Source organism: Lagopus leucura, unplaced genomic scaffold, assembly GCF_019238085.1.
Source record: "Lagopus leucura isolate 7727_CA_CO unplaced genomic scaffold, USGS_WTPT01 Super-Scaffold_100026, whole genome shotgun sequence".
Lineage (NCBI taxonomy): Eukaryota > Metazoa > Chordata > Aves > Galliformes > Phasianidae > Lagopus > Lagopus leucura.
Genome location: NW_024962277.1, coordinates 3,445,711 through 3,468,690, shown reverse-complemented (window position 1 = coordinate 3,468,690; position 22,980 = coordinate 3,445,711). Strand labels below are relative to the sequence as shown.

Here is a 22,980-nt window from a genome sequence, read left to right as displayed (position 1 = left end):
TTCACAGCATTACTGTGAAATACAGATGTAGAATAAATTCTGTGTAACAAAAGTTATATTCAGTGTTCCCTTCGTAATATAAATACATACCTCATAGCTATGTTACATAGTAAAATGCATACACTGTGAGACCAAATAACTGTAGATCTTCTCATCTGAAAGTTATGAAGGAGCAGAAAGGGCACAAGCATAAAACTAAGAACCTGCAATTGGCATTATATTTCAGCATACTATGTTTTTCTCACTTTAACTTTGTTTTCCATGTTGACTTTTAATTTTTTTTTTAATTTACTTGGTATATTGAACCCTGGCTTGGAATAAATGGATTCAAATAAACACAATTCAGTGCCAGAATTGCCACAGGCGCATACTTTTCTTTCAGTGGTCCTGGGAAGTGGTTTGTTAAGCTATTGTTCTCAATTAAAAACTCATGTGTTTGTTCAGTACAATATGGGTCGCTGCTTTGAGTGAAAGATTCCCTTGACATGGCAAAACCTCTAATTGTAACAAGTCTGTGCCAAGTATGCTTAACCAGATGCAGCCCCGGGTTTGATTAGCAGCCACTGGATTCCATGTACAATCAGATAATGATGGTTTTGCTTCTCTCTGCTGAGCAAACATCCTCAGTTTTTAATCAAGTATGTATGTGTATCTATATATGTAAGTACGTATATGTGTATATATCTAAAAGCTCTATACATATAATTAAGAGCAGCACAACTATTTTAAAACTACAGTTCATCTCAACTTATTTGACCTTTGGCTGTTCAATCTAAGGAGGACCTGTGCAATACCAACTAAAAATAAATGGAATAAAATATTTATTTTGGCAGACACCATATAGATATAGTAAAGAGACATGTGGTGCATGGAAACTTTTTACCGCACATGGAGAGAGCAGAAAAGGCTCTGGAATACATTTTTGTTTTCCCACTTGTGGTATAGCATCTATTGGATAATGATGATATTAGAACTGCAAAGACACGTGCCATTTTGGAACAACATTCCAGTACTCTTTAACTATGCCTAAGGGAAGGTGGTGAAGGTTGGTGTTTATTTTATGTAAAAGTGAATATGAGTCAAGTTTGCTAATATGACTTTGAGAATGTTTTGGTCTTTCCCCATTTGAATTTGTCTTTTATTTGCAAATATTCAATAAGGTCTACTCGTGGAAGCCAGTAAAATTCTATCAACTTATTTAAGCCTGAATTTCTTTAATCCAAAAAATGAATATAGTATTATCCTAATTACTCAAAACAATCAACTTTTTACATAGAGTACGAAATAAATGTCCTCCTTCAATATAATATGTATACGAGTGTCTTCAAGTTTATTCTGTTCTGCTCTGGATTCTTTCATTCAAAAGCATACGTTGAAAACAAAAAGGTGACAAGAATGAAAAGTAATGTGCAGTTAAGTTCAATTCAGGATAAATGTAAAATAAATTTTAAATGATCAAATGAAGGCTATGATCTCTCTGGGGGAGAAAATTTCCTTCGTATTTTAAATGCTTATCTTCCACAAACAGAAACAACACATAGTCTGCAGTATTTTCGATGGCATACTTCCCTCTAGACTGACATATGTAAACATATTTATTTCCTTCTGTACAAACAAGCATTGGTTTTTTACTAAGCATGTGTGCAAATTATCTTCACAGAATTTGTGAAAAACAAAATCATTACAGGATCTAAACGTAAAATTACATGTTGTCTGCAGCTGAAAATATGGTTTAAAAAAATACTTGCTGAAAGTAATAGAAATTAAATTTAATCATTATTTCAGTGATGTTGTATGTAAATGCACTGGTGCCCTGGATTCTGTCATTACCATTCATAAACAGCTGAGAGAGAAAAAAGTTGCATCTGTTGTTAGAGCCTTTAGACCAAAGCTTGTTCTAGTACAGTGTCAATTTCTCTGTTAAAATGCATGTGTGAAACTAGAAAAGAAAACCTTAAGTCACTACACATCTTACAGCACTGAACTACTAAAAATGTTTAACAGCACAGAGAAAATAGCACAGAAATAATTTCTAATTTTCATCACTTCAGCTTTTCCTGTTTCATTTTCATGGTGAAAGCTAATGTAGTGCAGCTTTCCAGACTGAAACTACACCCAATTTTACATACATTTTAAGAGCAGCAGGATCTCCTTATCATATGTTTCACAATGAAGTTTCATCATATAGATAAGCAGATACAGCACAGTTGAAAAGGGGTGAACATCCAGTGCACAATTTTTACCTTCTTCACATTAATTTCCTTCTTATGTTTCCTTTGCAAAATAGAAGAATTAGGGGCAAGGAGAAGAAATTTTACTGCTATCTACATTACACTTCTGATACTGCATTACATCATGGCCCCATGGATATCTATTAGTTCCTCCTTCCCTGATCCGTTTGCTTAATTTGCATAGCTGTGTTGAATAATATTTCCACTGTGTGCTCTTAATTTCCCAACATGCTGTAAATAAACTGCCCTGTGAATTAGGTCATAATTTGTTTAACTTGGTAGCTAGTCATTTAAAATACTTATACAATTACCAAATTGATGTTGCACACATATAGCTTGCAGATTTTTGTTGATTCTAAAAGGAGCTTTCTGGACACACTGGACAAAAGAATATTAGTGTCAGTAGCAACCTGGGAGAACAGTAACAGCCCTCCTCACCTTCGGTCCCCGAGAAAGGTATGTTGCCAGGCTATGTGTGCAAGATACATTAGTACACTCTCTTCTCTTTGGCACTGAGATCTTACTGCTTCTAGGATGCTAGTCATTTTATTTACAGCAATCATTTCTAAAATGTTTTCTTCAGCACATAAGTATTTTGTGAGTGATAAAGGCAGGAAAAAGCATTGCAGAATTACACCGGCAACATTTGCATTTTCAGGAGATTAATTCTCCCATGGAGAAGATCCATGGGAATCTGAGCAATAGAACACAGATTCCGGATGGAGAACAGCAGAACATACACAACCTACATTCTGACTTCCTAATCCTCAGCTGTGTGCACCTCTCCAAATCTGTGAGGTAACAGCTAAAAATGATGCATTCCTCTGGATGAATGAGATATGTTTCTAACACTCCCCTCCCTCAAGAATTCTACCAGTTGCAGAGAGCTGGTGAAGAGCACTAATTATTACCGCTGAACAGCTCATCCTCTGGCACCGCTGGCTATATTCCTCAAAAACAGTTTTCTTAATGCGGTACTGGATGCCAGTGGGACCATCAGCAAACACTTCTGCCTGGGAAAGGAAACAGCTTTGCACTGTACCCTGAGGATAAAGAACCTTCGGCTTTGTTAAATCATGTATGTATCTGTGTAAGAGAATTCCACAGTCAATGGACCTCCACTGAGAAAGTCCTGCCACCAGATGTTTAAATCAAGGGCTTGTGCTAGTGCACCAGCTGATCTCAATTGCTGGTGGTGGCGGTGCGGCGCTTTGGGCTCTCTGAATTGAGCTGTTGTCTCTCTAGGTGGGGCTGTCATTTTAATAATAGATCATTGTATTTCCCAGCAGGAGGCCCACTGTCATGGTCCAAAGTAGGATGGGGAGAATTAAGCTCCTGTTTAATATTTTGTTGTTATGTCGTATCACACAAATAGCATTGTTTTACTCTGCAGCCCACAGAGAGATCTCGTGCCTAAGACTTATTTGGAAGAAACAGAATTTTCAGATTTGCTTACAAAGAACAGTTAGCTTATAAGCTTGTGCATACAAAATATACTGAATTTAGGAACACTGCCAGGGATCTGACGTACTAAAAAAAAAAAAAAAAAAATCACATGCAGTGTATGTGTGGTCTACTGAATTGAGTAAAAGTCTGGTAGCCAGGAATCATTCAATTCCTTCCCACTTAGCTATAGTATGTGGCTAAATACAACATTCCATTTACAAAGCAGTTCTAACACAAGCATCACATACGCTATGTATTACTTCACAGTTAAAAGTCTTGTTTATCTAAATGCCAGTGAGGTGATTAGAGACCCATATTTGCGCCCCCAAATACTAGGCATATTAGGGACTCCTAGGGAAATGCATAAGCAGTGTAGTTCACATTCTGTAGCCTGCCTGGTGGAGCCCAGGCTCTATGTGAGCTCTGCCAGTGGTTGTTGCCACTGACATATGCATAATCCCACTGATTCTATCACACTTAGGACTGTTTTTGTCATGTCTTCTGGGATTGAATGCAACTCAAACCTCCTAAGCAATATTGATTTCAGCAAGCTACAGTCTACAGCCTGAAGTAGAGTAAAATAAATGTACCACCTAATTCTCACACCAAGAAAAGAACTTTAGAAAAAAGTCTCACTTACATAAGAGGAAGCAGCTTTATGCCTTGCATTTCTGATAAGGGCAAACACTGCAGAAGCACAACCTCTACCATCCTGGAATGCTTGAAGAATCCATCATTACTGTTCATTTAAGAATTATCAAACAAGTACTGTGTAAATAGGTAGGTGATGTTGACTCAGATACAAAGCTTCTCAGTTCCCACAGATTGTTTATAAATACGACCTTCATTTCAAATTGCAACATTTTCAAGCATTGGTAATATTTACACACATTTTCAACTCAGATATTTTGCCTCCATTAACACAGATTTACAAATCCAATATGTGATTGCAGCAGCTCTCAGGTAACTCACACGTAATGCCTCTACACTTGAAGTGCACTGTGTATAAATGACAGAATTAGAAAAAGTCACGAAGGAAATAAGAACTGAATAAAATTCTACTCTAAGGCAATCAAAACTTAAACAGGATAACTACTCTCAAAACCAGTCTTCAAGTATTTGGCAACAACTGAAGCATAATGCATTTTATTTTTTTTCTTGTATTAAACATTAATGACCTGTGTATTCTATTTTTATATAGTTACAAAATATGGTTCATTTTATGTTTGTCAAGTATTCTTCTTGTATATTTGTTTTTTAGCACAAGTCAGATGTCAATGGAATAAAATGCGTGTATTATTTCCATCACTCGGGAAACACTATTCACAAATTAAAATCAAGTATACCCTGTCCAGAGGACTTCATCCATTAAAGACATCGGAAACCAGCTTAATTTGTCACAATGGCAGCCATTAGCTCTGCAAGGTTATGCAAATACGGCAGATGAATGAGAAAGTGCAGGCCATTCCCACTGTGTCAAGCTTAAACAAACTCTTTATGAAACTGGCAGCTGACAAACTTGTTGTGAGAAGACAGGTAAGGAAACATAAATACTTTTAACCCTTAAATAGCAACAACTTCAATAATTCTACACGTGATGTTAACGTTTCTGAAGTTATACACTACTTTTATTCTAAATAGCTAATGCAATCTGTAGTCTCTGAGGTTCCCTGAAGGGAAGTAAGGCTCAGAATCTCTTGACACACAATCTGTGTAGCATAGATATGTCAACTAGTAAATACAGACCTGTAGGAAATGCTTAAAGCCTGAGAATAAATTTAGATTGATGAACAACACTACCAAAGAATAATATTACTGACTTAGAAAGTCTTTGATTTTAGAAGTACATGATTTTTTTGACTCCATCCGGTTAAAAACTGTTTTAAAAGCAATACTTCTTGAACTTATGAGGCAGCAGAGTAGGGTTTAATGGACCTTTAATGTCACCAATTAATGGAAACTCTACGTGTGTTTATACGTATATATAATAGAAACACAGATATACCCAGAGAGACAGACAAATGGACCTTGCAAAACTTCCTGAACAAAATTCTGAGGTGGAGCATACAGGTTAACAAGTCAATACATCACTGCAATACCTTCAAAAATTCATTGTTGCTCTCTGTAACTGTTGTTGTCTGGATCTTTCATGCACAGAGGCCGTTTCTTTCAGTGTGGATAAATATTTAGCCAATGAATTTGTGAAGGGGCAGAATATATCACTTTGGAAAAGAAATATGAATGCCTTGTAAGAGCTGCTGGTAGGCCAGAATTGGTCATTAAAAAATGTAGGGAGGAGAGAAAGAAACACCCAAATCAATTTGGACAATAATGTAGCAGTCTGATGACCCTGAAATAAAGAAGATTACACTGTAGAGGAATAAGATCATCACAATCTATTATGCAGCATTAGAGAAAGAGTCAAGCATAAATTTATAATCAATAAACAAATGTGCAACCTGATTTAAAATTCTGCTTTTTCCATCATAGTGCATGTAATAATTGTTATTGCAATTAAAAAAGAAAAAAACAGTCTTACAACTAGCTGCATGTTCCCAAAAGTTGGCTACTAATGGCCCTTGAGGTAATTGCTATATATTAGGCAGCATACCCAAACAGAAGGTCAAAGAGAAGATAAATTGTGAGAGAGTGCTTGAAGCAAACTCCTACCTTTCACTGGGCAATTTCAGAAGGAAGACAGAGGGAATTAAATTGTTTACATCCTCTGTTCCTGTAGTGCTAGAGTGCTGAATTCTTCAGAGGATTGAAACTCACCCTCCACCACCCTGATGAACATTATCAGCTGAAGTTATCATTACAATTGAACAGCCTCTAGTGTACCTCTTGACCAACAACCTCTTCTCTGCTTTCCTGTTCATTTCGGTTCTCGTGGAACTTCCACAACTACATGAAGCAGATTTTTTCTAAGGCTGAACTTCCTTTTACTTTTTTTCCCCTTGCTCATTCTACACTGTCTTGATGTTCTCTGCTCTGAAATGGCATTTTCCCCACCACAAATTTGCAACATTTTTATCCTTCAACATTACTCAAACACCACAGAGTGCATTAACTTACGCTGTACTGTCTGGCAGTCCAGCTTTGGATCATTTTTCCCCATATTGGCCCTATTGCACAAAACCGGAGAATTTGCTACTAAACATTTTATAGCTAAGAAGGAAAGGAATACTCCATACAATCCAGTATCACTGTTGCTCCTGATGGGCTACAAAGTGAATAAATAAAACCACATCGGTAGTTCTTCATTTACCAAGCATTTTAATATATTTTCTCCATTAAAATGTTTAAATACTGTGCTTGCAGAAGTAATTGAAGAAAGACTCTTCCTATTATGTATTCATTCTACCACTCTTCCCTCTGACACCCTCTCCACTTCCCACTCAGTCTACACATTCCCATTAACAACTTCTTAGAAGGTAGAAAAAGATATGGAGCCATAGGAAATGCTTCTCTGAAGTTTCACTAATGAGGAAGCAGATCTTAAGGCTCTTGCTGCTATTGGGCTCATTTGTATTTTTTATGAGCTGATGTACTAGTGGCTAGAGAAGAGACAGACTCTCCACTGGCAGATTAATCAGCTCTTTAAGGGTGCCTGCTACTAATTTTGGTTATTCATCTGCACATCTGTCTCTGCCCAACTGTGGCATGACTGTTGCTCCTTGCAGCTCACTTCATTTAACCAGGAGCTTTTTTCCACTGAAATCTGTCATCTTGTTCTTTTCTCTTAAAAAATCTTGAAGGTCCATTCACTCATTTCTACTCGTGGAGATAAAAAGACTTCTGAAAGTAAAATTTTAACTTCATAGTTATTGGCCATATGTTTATTCAGCACATGTCACTAACATACTGGTTACTAACCACAATTGGTATCACCTATTATTTTCTTTAAGAAAACATGTCTTGCTTACCACATAATGTCCGAGCTGTGACTCCAAGCCCAGTCATATTGACAAAATCACTGAGTGGAAGACAGCTTAAATCCCCCATTGCCTTAAAATTCCATAGCCATACCTCTGATCTTCCAACAGAAGAAATTATAGGTTATATAACATGTCAGACAACAGATATTGTATTCTCAAATGGAGAATACTGCTTTGCCAAAGCTTGTCCCTCTTCTGTAGCTTAATTTCAAAAGTAAAAGTCATATGATCTCTTCCATTTTCTAGACTTGACCTTGAACAATTGACCTTGGATATTACTAACAACTGCCTACAAAGCTTAGTACATTACCATTTCAGAAGGAATATATAGTACATTACTGTGCAGTTCATTTAAACTCTGATTCTGTCTTACTACTGAGTCATTCATTTAGAGAACCAGAGGAATTCTCCCAAGCAGTTCACACATCTGGCAAGTAGGAATCTGCAATCTGCTCTTTTTTACCTTGCTGCTTGAACTGCTGTAAACTCTTGCCTACACAAACAAGAGACCGCCAGTACACTGTATATTATCTGTGCCTGCCCTTTTCGAGAGCCTAACGTGACTGCTTTGTGATTCATCTGGTTTCATTACAAGTGATGGAGGACTGGGATTAGATCACATCAAGAGAATTGTGCTGGCATTTACATTTGCTTTGAGAGGAATTTCAGTTGAAAACTTCCTATGTGGACAAACATCCCTGTTTTTCCCACCTGAGAAATGTGCTGTTTACTGTTCAAAGACATTAAAACCAGGGTGGCCAATGCCCAAAATAACCACTGGGTACAGGTATCAGTTCATTCCTTTATTAGGCAAGAAGTCAAGCCCAAAAGTGAATCTTTTTTTTTCTGTTAGTTAATCAGTGTTCATTTACATTGTCAATGTTCTTACCCTGTCAGTGTCTGAAGGTTAACTATTTAAAGTAATATTACTGAAAAAGACTTTCCTCCTCTGATAGTTTCGCCTGGTTTACAACAATAAAGGATTCTCCAAATCAGGTTTTTTTCAACAGAAACTCTTTAATGAAAACTCCTACTTGATTTCTGATGTCAGAATGATACAAGAGAAAATATCCACTGCAACATTTTCTCCATGGATGATCATTTGTCTACTCTTGCAATAAAACTTCCAATTTATTCTCAGTAACACTTACTATCAACTTAGTCAAATTTGATTAACTACACAGAAATTTGAGCACTTATTTTCACCTGGCCTGGATGGAAGGAGGCTTAGTGAACAGCTCTAACCATTAGCAGTTTCTCACAAATCCTGTCACACCATTTCTCTTCTGTACCAAAGCACACTTAAGCATTTTTTACACCAAAGCAGATCCTTCCCCTTGAAGGATCATCTTAATCTTCTGCCCCATGAAGACTGCAAGCTAAATATTATCAAAATGAAAAAAATCATGCATTTGAAGATGCTGAGCATTTCTGCTATGTGGCTCCAGAGATGTAACGATTGCCCAGATGGGATATACAGTGCATAAGTACTTTGAACAACCCTGGTGTTCAGAGGATTTTTGGAATACTAACATTTCATTCTTATATAAAAGATTCTTTTTCAACCTCTCCAAATCTGGAGCTCCTGCTTGAATCCAGCATGTGACTAAATGCATCCTTTTCTAATGGCAGAACAAACATCTGAAATTATTCCAAAAAAGTCTCAATAGGCATTCAGTCACAGGGACCCTCCTACACTCACACAAAACAAAGAGCATTCTGGAGGCACACAGGTATTACTCTGGCTACTGTGTGTTTCATTGATTACAGTTACTACAAAATCTGTGTGAAATTCTTAACAAGATGCCTAACCTACAACAATCCAAGGGATGTTGGACTCAGTATTGCAATGGAAACAGGATTAAAACTGGGGAGAATATGATCCTTAACTTTAGGGGAGGCTCTATGTTAAAAGGCCAACTGAGTATCTTAATTACCTATATATAGATACACAACAAAGATAACCCTGCTATTGGAACTCTCCTCTTACTAGCATGTTTTATTATTTTATTCTTGTGACAAATAAGTTACACCACTTTCAGGCAATGTAAAATGGCTATTATTAATTATATGTCCTCAAATTGAAAGAAAACAAACAAACAAATAAACTTATGCTACTATACCTCAGCTCAGAATTCCTATGGTAACTGTGCGTAGTCCTCACAGAATTTTTTATGGTCTCATTAGTGAGTTCTACAAATGAATACAGTGGCACTATGCCTTTCTCAGGTTACTGCTTTGATTGGGATGATAACAATCCCTTAAACTACATATTCCAAAATCTATGACAGTAAAAGCGTTGAGGCTCATTTTCTGACAAAACAAAAAGACTCTATACATATATTATGAACACGTATTAATAGTCTGTATTTTTACTTCTATGAAGAACTTTAAAAAACTTAGAGAGATTAAAATAGTTTTCATTAAAACAGCTTTAGTTCACAAACCAGAAGTGATCCCATGATGGAAGCCGGTGCAAACTTAAAAGAAGACAAATATTTCTACTGAGTGAAAGGTCAGTAATACCGGTGCAATTGAGCATTTAAAACTTAATTGAAATAACACTGTCTAAACAGCAACAAGATTTTAGAGTTCACAGAGTCTCCTAGATTTTACTCTCTTTATGAACCTAAACAGAAATAGTCATTTTTGCATTTACAATGTTATTTAAAGCTTGCTGATTTATGACCTTTTTGGTTTAAAATACACATTATTTCAAAATCTCAAAAGTAGTTCTGTCAGTCATTTTTTCCTTCTTCATATGCTGGTTGTTAGTTCACATGCATTTGGTCAAAAATTATCCTCACAAAACAGTAAAATCAATAGAAAAATCTAGTGAACGCCATCATCAATGAAGTACACAAGTGCTATTAATCTGCTAAATAAGAAAAAGGAAATTTGGGTTGGGCTGTCTGCTGGGAGAAGTAACATTTAAATTAGCATTTTATTAATTTATTTTAAACAAATCTGGAAACATCATTTGTGTTCTAATATTTTCTGAACAAAAAATTAAGTCACTCGTATGGATTTTGACAGTTAAGACAACAACAATCTTACAAGTAGCAAAGGAATAACTGTAGTCAGAGACAAAATGTGAGCTCATGAAATGATTACCTCCTTTAACTGGGGTTATTATACTTTTCTTTAGAGTTATAAATCATACTTCAAGCTAATAGAACTTTAGATTTGTTCAACACTTTTGAACAAATTGTTCTCAGATTGCTTTATATTGGTACCTACCTTTCTGCTTTGACTTTCCACAGCACCACTGAACCATTTGAGAGGAAACTGATCAACACTTATTCTGATTAGCATACCTCTACCCTCCACTCCACGTTTGTTTTACGTTGAGTTCCTTAGATGCCCACATCAACAGTTACAATAGACAGATAACACGCACATTTTCCAAAACATGCCAAAATGCTGAATGTTCTCCTTCAGACTCCTGAGCAACTCAAGAGAAATAGCCCAAACAAAATATTCTTAAATTTCTATCCTCAGACCTGCCTTCCCCCAATGGAATGAGCACTGTGAATAACAACTATACTTCTAGTTAAGTTGAAAAATAAAGCAAGAAAAAAGTGCCAGCACAGTTCCCCAGGGATGTACTTCTCCAGCAGTGGGAATCAGCATGCGTTACTTTATGGCAGTACGTTCTGCATGCTTAGTTCTTTAGTATATAAAGTCACTTCATCAACCCAATTATTTCTTTTTTTTTCCTGTTTTTAGAGTTACCCCAAAGTAACTCTAAACTACTTTAAAACACGTTCATTACAGAAATGATTCAACAAGCACTGCTGCAAACCATGGAAATGTAAAAGCTGTTAAAAATGTATTAAATGCTGTCCATGCCACAAAGGTACTAGTGTAAAATGACCTTAAGTTTAAAGGCTCCCTATGAAGGCTGAACAGTAATCTGCTCTGCTTCTCTTAATGAATAACAAATGGGCCTTCACAATTCATTTAGTTCAGTACAAGCTGCCATTACAACCCATTTTGTTTTTTTAACTTTGCAGTAATGTATCATCTTGCCTGAGTCTATGTCATCTTCTTGAAGGTCACCAAAGGTATGCAACTCCATTCTTAATAATGAAGAAAAGGAGGAAAGAAAAAGAGATATGACAAATTCTGACAAAGCGCCGACCAGTCCATTCCGTCATCCTGTATCACACAGTGAGGCTTGTACTTCCTACACAAAAATGCTTCCTGTTTTGTTAAGAAAGCTAGATAATTATCGAAGTCTTCAAATTATTTTGTTTTCCAATTAATAGCTAAAATAAAACAAAATAAGGGAAGTTTCAGAATTCCATGAGTTCCTATTTACTTATCGTTGATTTTTTGTTATATAATCTGAGTCTGAGCATTCAAAAAGGAATTGAAAGACCACAAATATTTATCTTTATTTCACAGGTATTTAGAAACACGTATTATGTTGCTATGGACAATTAGCCTTTTATCCAATTTTACTTGGTAGTTTAACTCACTCACCCTAAGGTTTTAATTATCCCTTCAGTCTGCATGCTTAGGCCTCAATCCATGCAGCTGGAAATCTGCCTCAGTGATGTTATAACCTTGTTAATGTAACAAAAGAGGAGTTTACTTAAAACTGTACTGACTGTGGACTTAAGCCAAATTTACTTGAAAGAGGAAAGAGACTGTCAAAAATCCTACAATAAACACAGAAATGCAGTTCTTTCATAACCTTCACCTTAATTCATAGAGACAAGCAATTTACATGTAAGTGGATTCATATGGCCTGTGAGGGGCCTCCTCGCAGGAGCTGGGCTATTCTTTGTACCCTACCCCCACCTTTAACAAAAAAGCCTCCAACAGCTTGCTTTACAGAAATGGCAGAGTATCTGCAATCTTTTTTAATCACAATAAAGCATAATTAAGATAAACATTTATAAAGCCAGTCAGTACCAATAAAGGAGCATAATTTCATAAAGTGGATTTCAAGCTTTTGATTGTCAAATACATATTTTAAATTCAATAAAGCTTTTATTTGAAGAGTGTAAAGTTGCAGTCCTAATGAGGTAATAGTTACATTAGCCTCAAGTGGAAGTTGCTTGTCATACACTGATATCCTCCGTTCATTTAGTTGCTAAATTACAGTAGGGATTTCCTAATTTCATCTGTTAATTAGATTCACTTTTAGGCTAGATACTAACAAAAAACTACATTAGACTAAACAAAACATCACTGCATTGAAGTGTTGAAGGGAGATCTTTCTAAGAAAAAAAAACAAAACATACAAGTTATATTTCATTACACTATATTATGTGAAAATACTGTAAACAGTTTTCATCCTGTCTGGTTCCCTTGTTTTTTTGTGCTGGTTTTTTTTTTTATTATTTTTTTAGGTGTTGTTTTTTGTGATTTTTTTTTTTTTTAAGAAGGGATCTGGTGGGAGGGGCAGTGGTGGGTAGTGCAGTGCTGCTCACGTATACATAGCCTTAAAAGCCTCTAGTTTTGCTTCAACAGCTTTATTCCAGTTTTTTGACAAAATAATCAAGAAGCAGAGGATGTGGGCATCCAAAACAAAACTGGAAAGTAGTCACATTTCTCTCCACACATCTGAAAATTTAAGTATTCTTAAATAGATATAAGTTCTTTTGTTTAAGCTCACGAATGTCAGAGTATCTTCCTCTCTGTGAAGAGGGTATCAGGTTGCCAGATGTCAGATGAGGATCAACCACACTTCTTGGGTTTCTGTTCTTTAAGTGTTACGCAATAATCTCTACTTCGTTGCTACTGAATCTCACAATAGCCCCGAGCCCAGCTCCTGCTCTAACCCCACAGACACAAACCACTTACTTTTCGTTTACAGACCACACAGGAAACTAAAAAGAGATCAATTTCTCAGGATAGTCATGAGAGACCTGGGGTTATAGTTATCAAACACTGTTAGTCCCCTAAGCAAGTGATGAGGAAGGCCCATGGTTTGACTCTTTGAGAGTGATGGGTTTTGAAAGCTCCAGTCTCTCTTTTTACTGCATCACTCCTTCCTAATGCATTTGAGACCCAATTTGCCAGAACATGCAGACAGTTAAATATAACCACCCTGAAATCCCCTCACTAGTACTCGCTGACTGATGCAATGAAGTGCTATGCTCGCACCTGACTGCATCTTCTTCAAAACTCCTCAGGCCTAAGGACATAAAAGGCAGTACACAAAAGTAAAATTACATTCTTAGGAACATGGATTTAGCTGGAATTAAAATTTATTTCAATAATTTGTATCTACAATGTACATAATGTGAATTTGAAAGTGTCTATGCTAGCTTTGATTCTGTGTTTCAAACAGAGGTGATAAATTATTCTAAGTGTCCTATGAGCTCTACCTTCAAAATTTTCTCTTTAGTCCCTTTCTGCGCTTACTAACTTGAAAGATAGCTCAAAAACAGAATAACAAAGTAGTAAATTCAATGACTGTCTCTGTTAGATCAATCTACATCTCCCTCCAACCTAGGAGAACCATCTAAGTCTTTGAAAGAATGCAAGATGAGTTGGAAAGCAAAAAAGAAGAATCACTAGTAACTAAAATACTATTAGGAATACAGCAATCCTCAGAGACCAATGTGGCCTAATTTTGGTCAGAATCAAATGCAAAAAAAGATAAACTACATGTTTGAGGTAGTAGTGGTTAGTAACTGGGAACAGTTTAACCACAAAAAAAAAAAAAAAAAAAAAAAAAAAAATTTTTTTTTTTATTTTAATCAATAAAAGAAAATTTTCCAAACAAAAAAAAAAAAAAAAAAAAAAAAAGTACATTTCTATTTCTAATATAAGCCAGTGAATCACATTTCCCCTCAGTGTATACATGTTTACAAAATTAAAGATAGATGTTTTTAGGGACATTCAGAATCATATCAGAAAAAATATAGTCTTTCACTTTCACTTCTCTGTACACCTTTATGTACTAAAATGCAACATAATAAGCATGGAACTTTTTTCAGAATTACATAAGCTCCTCCACAAATGCAACAGTAATATTTACCAACAACTGAAAAATTTTTCCAATAGCAGCATTTGCATAAATTTGTGCTGTCATCAAGCTTTTGTTTCCCCTTGAAAAGTTTATCTAGTCTGTCGAAGCCACATTGCACTAAGGAAGCAAGCCAAAGTGTCCTTTTAAGGTGATGTTTATCCTGAACACATCAGTTTGACTATAAGACATAGCACAGACTTATATATGTACCTTCTTATATAACTTCTTAAATAATGCTTCTCTTTCCTAATGTATTTTGGCACACTGCACAATAATGTGGACATATCTATGTTTATTCATAATCAGAAAAAATTCAAGATGAGTTCATCCTCATTTGCACTGCCATCACTGTCATGATCTAGCAGCCTTCTCTAACAGCAGTGCAGCACTGAAAGGAGAGGTGTTGTTCATAAGAAATTCAGTGTTATAGCACATTTTTGTGTGCCCATACACCATATTTCAGCAATTATGCTTGGAAATCCTCTTTTTACAACTATATTTCTAGATTCATGCTGCTTAGACAGTGTTGGTATTACATACGATACATGTTATTTTTATTATCTGGTAGGTTACAGTAATGCTTAATGGCCTGGAGGCTATTATGCCTGGTACCATGTTATTAAATTTATTATTAGCTTATAATCTATATTGGTAAGCTATACACAGTTCAGTGGCAGGCATAAACATCAGTAGAAAAAGTCATGTAAAATTCTCTAACTGATTTTAAGACCAGTATGAGCACATTTCCTTCCCCAAAAGACAGAAACTCTGACCAGTTGAGGCACTGGCACAGGCTGCCCAAGAGGGTGCTGGAGTCACCATCCCTGAAGCCGCTGTACTGAGGGACGTGGTTAAGTAGCAGTATTAGTGGTAGAGGGATGGTTGGGCTGGATGATATTAGAGGTCTTGTCCAACCTTAACGATTCTATGACTATGACAATAAATTCTTGCAGGTTTCATTATATCAGTTAGATAAAAATGTAAATCTTACTGATGTCCTGACATCAGTAAAAAAGGCTGCCACAATCTCACACTAAGCATGACATACTAAATAGCATGCCTCAGACATGAGAAGGATAACACATCCTCTATCTTACTAGGCACTAGAGAACCAATGAGAGGAAACAAAGCAATAGGAAATAGAATTTATTTTCCACGTCACACAAAGAAGTATTTGTTTTGCTGGGGGTATGGGGAAGGTGAAGGAACAAAGAAGCACAAGAGGGAGGCAGCAGTGAATTTACTTTGTAGCACATAAGGAGCAATGAGAAGGCAAGGGAGGCTTTTCTTAGCTGTCATTAAGAAAGCTGTTCTGCTTGATTGCTTTCTGACTGTTTTCTCTTCTGAATTTATCAAAGCTTTTCCTTTTAACAGAAAACACCATCATAAACAATTTAAAGCACATTTTATATTTATATGTAGTAGTAAACAGTAGTCCAGTAATTCAGTCTAATAATGCAAACTTCTAATTTTTTTTGGTTCTCTGTGTTCATATATCTGATTTCACATTAATTCAGCATTGCCACATCAGGAGACCCTCAGGTTATAAATCCTAGCATTGAACTGAATTTTGTGGGTCTCAATTATGCAAGGTTTGCCACTGGAAAAAAAAAAAAAAAAAAAAAAAAAAGGAAAAACTGACCCACCCATCATATTTTGAAGTCTAAAATGCAGAAACAACTGCTTGAACCATATTCGTTTGGCTGAGGTTATGAGTCTGGGAGCCTGCAGTTGATCAGCACTGCCTGCGAAGTCACAGAGGCCAGTGGGAATTACAGTAACAGGGTTTCAGTAGACAAGAGCGTAATTCAGTCAGCTTTGAAAATATATATATATATCCATGAACAGAAGCCTAATTTCTCCTTGCTTTTTAACTTTCAGTTAAGTTTCTTCTTTGCTGTCTTTTGAGCCACCTGTTCTTTTCAGTATATTTAACAGAGTTTGAAGCCTTCACATTCCCATGTTGGCTGAACTTTAAAACAAATACCATCCCATTTCATCACTTTTATCATTAGCAACTTTTTACATACTAAAAGCACTTTAAATATGATGTTAAAATAAACCGTATATATATGTTTGTCAATTTCAATAATTACAGAATATAGTTCTTTTCTACAGTACTGACCTTCTGGTAAAATGATTTTGTTGTTTACATTTTCTTACATTAAACAAACAAACAAACAAACAAAAACAACAAAAAAACCCACAAACAACAAAAAAAAACCCCACAACATACACACCCTGAAAAAGAAGTTGTGGAATAGAAACCTGAAAAGAAGTGCAATTCTTTTGGTAGACTGCATAGTAACATTTTCCTCATCTAAAAAGTTAACACAGATAAATTCACTAGTAAGTTAACTTCAGTTTAACTTCAGATAAAAATGCTAAGTATTCTTACTGACCAGGATTTTCTAAGTCCAGACCTGAACTTTCATTATCTTGGTTTCTACAGCCCTCTTCCTCTTACCATTGTCCTGTTGCACTGAAAACAAATTCCTATTTCCTTTTATCTTTTATATGCCATTCTTATCACTGTTCCTCTCTGAACACTAGTCTACATCACATGAATTTAGAATGCTATGAATCAAGATATATCATGGATTAAATTGTTGCATTTTAAATGCTAGCACATTTATAAATTCAAAGACAGAGATGTATTGCAGTTTAAAGATGCTGACTAAAAAAAAAAGGAAAAAAAGGAAACAGAGAAGCAAACATCATTCTTTATATTGCGATTGTATCTTCAAATGGCTATTTGCATTACAAAAGAAAAACTATGCACCTGAAAGTCCTGTTCGCAATAGCACCTGTAAGCCTGAATCACTGTGAATCCCATCTGCTTTCTGAGAGGTCCATTCCCTAGAGAGTGTAACCACCTGCTCTTTAACACAATTATTTCATCCACTGTATTGTCTTGTAAATTCACTTATTCTCCGTAGATCAACAGAAGCTAAAGGTTATGCAAAATGTGATCTTTATTATTTCCAAAGTGAATTAGTTGAACTAATTGAACAGGTTCTCAAAAAATGATTCTAAAATCATCTGTTATGAACTACAACCATTGTGTTCCAGTGTAAGGGAGCAATGTGCAAGGAAAGAACTTATACTTCAGAGAGAAAATAAATTTTAGGAACATAGTTCAAGAACAACAGCCAAAGAGTATAAGGAAGAAGCCATTTATGGACCTCTTCCTGTCCATGAATTTGTCTAACCCTTTTCTGAACCAGTTGATGCCATCTGCCTTTTAGGGAAGCAAGTTCCCAAAGGTCCCCAAACAATGACCCTGTAAAGCACATCTTCTCTCTCCTCTGAATCAATCACTGATTAACTGCAACAACAGCCTGATATTCCCTATTCTGGAGGATCTGGCAAAGTTCCACAGTCAGCCTATGCCTCCTTTGTGATTCTGCAAACTTCAAACACACCCCATACCTGCATTCCCCTCCCGAGAGTGAAGGGTCCTGAAGTTTCTTCTCATAAAGCAGCTGCAGGATCCCCTTGATCTTTCTACCATTCAAGTTCTGGGAAAGCACTAAAGCAAGAAAACCGCAGGAAGCATTGTGGACCTTCCAACTGAAAATGTTTGCTGAAGCACCTATCCCAGCCTTCACACTGCTTTTCTTGTCCTCAGGTAAGGTACCAGAGTGGGTAGAGAACTAATGGCAACAAACAGAAATAAAAGTGCACTACTAGGTTACTGGGGCACAACTACCATCAAAGTCTATTTCTGGTTAACAAATGCCTCAAAACCATACAGATCATAGGAACCTAGAGGGTCACTTTTTCAGCTACAGAGACAAAAGCTTAAATTTCTGTGGTTTCCTGAGAACAGTACTAATTGAAAACCAAAATTCTTATGTGACAAGAAAAACAAACTGAACTTCAACAGCAGGTGAAAATCTATTTTAAAAGTAGAATATGATCATAAGGAAAAAAAATGAAGAAATAACACTTTCTTTCCAGGCTAGTAACATTTCAAGACTCTTGTCTTACAAAATAAAAAATATATTATAATTCAGTCTGAACATACCACTGTCAAGTGAACAGAAGTTTGGTGACACTCTTTAAGTAGGAGAAGCTTTGCCAAGTAAACAGCTCACTCATTCCATTCTCACAAACATTTTATTGCTTTGTGCCCCTTCATTGTTTACAAAAGAAAAACATCTCCTCATTTTAGTCAAGAAAGCTTCTGTTCCACAGAACAAAGCCTTCATTTGGGTTTCTCTAATCTTTGTGGTGTTTGCAAGTTGGTGTCAAAAATGTTAGTGACAGCATGCTGTGTTACAGGTCTGTGGGGCAAAAGCAGTCACAAGAGACTTTTCACCCAGGTTAGGAGACCATATTACCATTCTAACTACTTCCTATGGAAGTCACAGTTGTATCAACATCCTGCTGTTTTGTTTGTATTTAACTTGGGCTACGACTCTGTACACTCTCAGCATGAATCCTACAATTAAATGGAAGCAGTCCACCAGTTACTAAAAAGCAGTCTAGTGTTCTACATTCAAAATGATACAATTTTTTATTTAGCCTTGTTTCAACTTTAGTAATGCATAAATATGTTCAGTGAATTGATAGTAAGTTGTCTCATAATCTTTAAAAAAAAAATTAAGAAAAATAGTATTTTCTGAAATATATTTTTTCTCCACTAGCCTATTGTCTGAGCTGTCAAGTAAAAATATGCTATTTTAAAGAGTTCTTATGGGAGAAATTATCATAGCTACCCTTCAATCATAGGTTATAGCAGAGCTGGCAAAGTAAAAAATGTAATGATACTACTTCCAAAATAATATCTTATTAATAGTCTAAGAATTCTGACTGCTGTATTTGCTTAATACTCAATTCAAAGACTATCCTTTATTTTCCTGTATCCATCACTATTTATTTAGCTGAGAACTATGTTCAAGATAGGTGCTGCCTCTTTTTCGGACAATCTTTTAATACAACAGCATTTATAAAACAAGTATAAACTATATTTTGCCTACATTTTTTTTTTTTTAATAACACCTTGATTCCTAGCCTAGGCAAGAATCATCTAATTCCTTGCTTTTTTGCTTTTTTTTTTTTCAAGAAAGAAAAAAGAAAACAACACAAAATAAAACCACTGTATAACTATTAGCACAGGAAGCAGAGAGTGGCCGTAGGGAAGATAACATTTTAAGTGGTTTTAAAGAGTGAGCTCCAAGAAATTTCAAAGCGTATTTGCAAACTTCAATCACCTCGCCAGTTTCTCCCTTTTTACAGCATTGTTTTCTTCATCCTCGCTGTGTTTGGAAGATCCCCCCAAAAAAGGAAAACAACTTAATGACTACATGCAAGTAAAGGCCTTAGACTTTCACCAAGGATTTTCCAGCCAATGAGTTTCATGCTTCTGGCCTATGCATTCACTGAACAGGTGAGCTGCATACAAAATTACTCTGAAATATTCCAGATGCATTGGATTTGCTGCTCACAGAGAGATTTCAGATGAAATTTTGACCACAGCTGTAGCCTTGTAGCCACAGTGGTGAGAAAGAAACCACTGTGCTGTGGGTAACAGAAACTCTAGGGGTGGAGTAGGTAGGATGTAACTAGGCAAAAATATGTTGAGTTCCTTTCCCTTCCCAAGCACCAGTCTGCATAGTGATGGATGGAAAAAGTAACAGAAGAATGAAAGCAGGGACACGATCCGATTTACCCAGGTGTTGGAAAAATGTCTGTGTTCTCCAAACATGCACCAGCCATGCAGCTCCTGCTAAGCTACTATACAGACATGAAATCCCCAACTTCTACTTGAGTAAAATTTATTGATGGAAATATGGGGGTATGTCTGGGGAAAGCCAGATGAATTTTAAGTTTCCTTATACTCTGCCACTAATATTCCATGAAATATTTTGAATTCCCTACAAATTGTGACCATCTAGTTCTACATATCATAAAGCCTTCTCCTTGCGCTGTAGTCCTTGGCTTCTAGAATTCATTCTAGGTCCCTCTACATCTCTGCAATATCCAGAAAAGTCCACCTGTGGCTATTTTTATGCATCCATGCCTGGATTTAATCCACTAAAAGGGGGGAAGAGGACAAGTCTGGCAAAGTAGCCAACAAACTCACACTGGTTCACTTCCCTGCAGTTTCCAGCAACAAATCACTTTCTTGCTCTGTGAAACTGCTCCTGCACAACTTGTTGAAACAAACAAATCCCAACCATGGTCTTGCATTCAAGACTGGCATTTAGAATCATAGAATCATAGAATCATAGAATCACTAAGGTTGGAAAAGACCTAAAAGATCACCCAGTCCAACCGTTCACCTATTCCCAATAGCTCCTACTAAACCATGTCCCTCAACACAACATCCAGTCTTTCCTTGAACACCCCCAGGGTCGGTGATTCCACCACCTCCCTGGGCAGTCCATTCCAGTGCCTGACCACCCTTTCTGAAAAGTAATACTTCCTCATGTCCAGCCTGAATCTCCCCTGCCGTAGCTTGAAACCATTCCCCCTGGTCCTATCACTAATGACACGAGAGAAGAGGCCGACCCCCAGCTCACTACAACCTCCCTTCAGGAAGTTATAGAGAGCAATAAGGTCTCCCCTGAGCCTCCTCTTCTCCAGGCTGAACATTCCCAGCTCCTTCAGCCTCTCCTCATAAATTTAATAATTTTAGTGGTAAATGCAGCTGCCCTGTCCTTTTGTGGCAAATCAGCTGAATGACCAATCCAGGAGGTAAAATTGAAGTACGCATACAGCACTCCCACAAAGGGTGGCAGCTGGTAGGACTGAATGCTTGGTGGAAAAAAAATTTTATCCCTTTCTTCCCACAAATATTTCATGCTTGACTATACACAGGTGCTGTTAAATGAATAAAGTAAACATACTGAAAAACAGAGATAAGCAATACTCATTTATTATTTTCAGTGAAAAAATGGGGAACATTCTTAAACAAAGGAAGGGATGTTTAATTTTATGCTGTCACTAAGAAAATCTACTGAAAAATCTAATTTTTTTTTTTTATTTTTTTTTTTAATCACAGCACAGCAATGATCTATTTTTGGTACTGAATTAAAGGACTAGTAGCTGGTTATTTTATTAGATCTTTAATGCTTCCTTACTGGAGTAATATGATTTATTCCACATTAGAGAAAACATGTATTTTTTCTTCTGAAAATTCAATGTGAATTATAGGGCAAAGTCACTTCCAGCGAAACTGGTTTAGTAATACCCACAGGTGATGGCATGAACTCCATTAAAGGCAATGAAATTACCCCACTTCACAAATTCTTGGCAAGAATTTTATCCAGAAACTTCAGTGTACTGAGTTGACTACTAAAGGAAATTCACAGTAATTAACATGGATCTCAAAGGTTGAGAATTCAATAGTCAGTCTTCAAGTCAAAACATGAAGTTCAGTTTTTTGTAAATTAATGTCCTAGTCATGGACTGCTAACTGCCAAGAATGTTAAATGTAACTAAGTCACTGAAAGGTCATCAAATTAATGTAAAAAACAAATGAATGAGCATTTCTAAGAAATCCTCCAGAAGTTCTCAGTAGTTTTCACTCCTTACTGCAAACTTTCACAAAACAAAAACAAAGATATCTTTTTAACTGTCAATTTCTAATTTCAAGCCAATTGAAACCTTCTATGAATGTGAAACATTTTTTAAAAATGTTTCAAAATGGCTTTTGTCACACTATATAATGCAGAAGTCTTTTTTAAAACACTCTCAGTAATTATTAATAAGCTCATTGATTTTGTTATGCTCAGAAAGAGCATAAAACATTAAGACAATTAGGCATTGTGATGGATTTGAACACATGGTGTGTTTTGCTGTTAACATGAATCCATAACTTCCATTAATGTCAGTATGAGTTATACACTGTCCCAAAAATACGACCATAACAAAAATATTTCCTCCAGAACTAATATACTAATATTTTTATAGACATTTGGAAAAAAAAAAAAAAAGTCTCACATTTAGAAAGTGAAAGTACATGAAAAACCTCCTCCAAATTTTAGCACTTTGGAACTCACAAGAATAAATCTCAGATTTTTACATACTGGCATCAAGATAAGAGTAACTTCATATTTATCTCCTTCCATCCAACTACTTTTCCTTAAATAGTACTTATCTAGTTCCAAGTTCAAAAAGACTAGGCAGATAATGAACAAGATTAAGCTCCTATCCAGTTTTACTCTAAACTTCCTTAAATAACTGAATTTATATGGGGGCATGTAATGACAACTGGAGAAATTACATAAAACTGACAACCGATTGTAGTCTGTAAATTAAGATGGATCTTGGCAATGTCAGCCAGATGGACACAGAATGCAGAGTTATGTTTGGAACTTGAACATAATATAAGCATAGGAAATCATCATGAATGCTTTTAAAA

At 36.0% G+C, this 22,980-nt stretch overlaps 1 protein-coding gene across 1 annotated transcript in view; it reads right to left on the bottom strand.

The window, feature by feature from the left end:
- LOC122185056 (ERC protein 2-like) overlaps positions 1-22,980 on the bottom strand; it is a 170,061-nt gene that overhangs the window by 119,526 nt on the left and 27,555 nt on the right. The window lies entirely within an intron of this gene.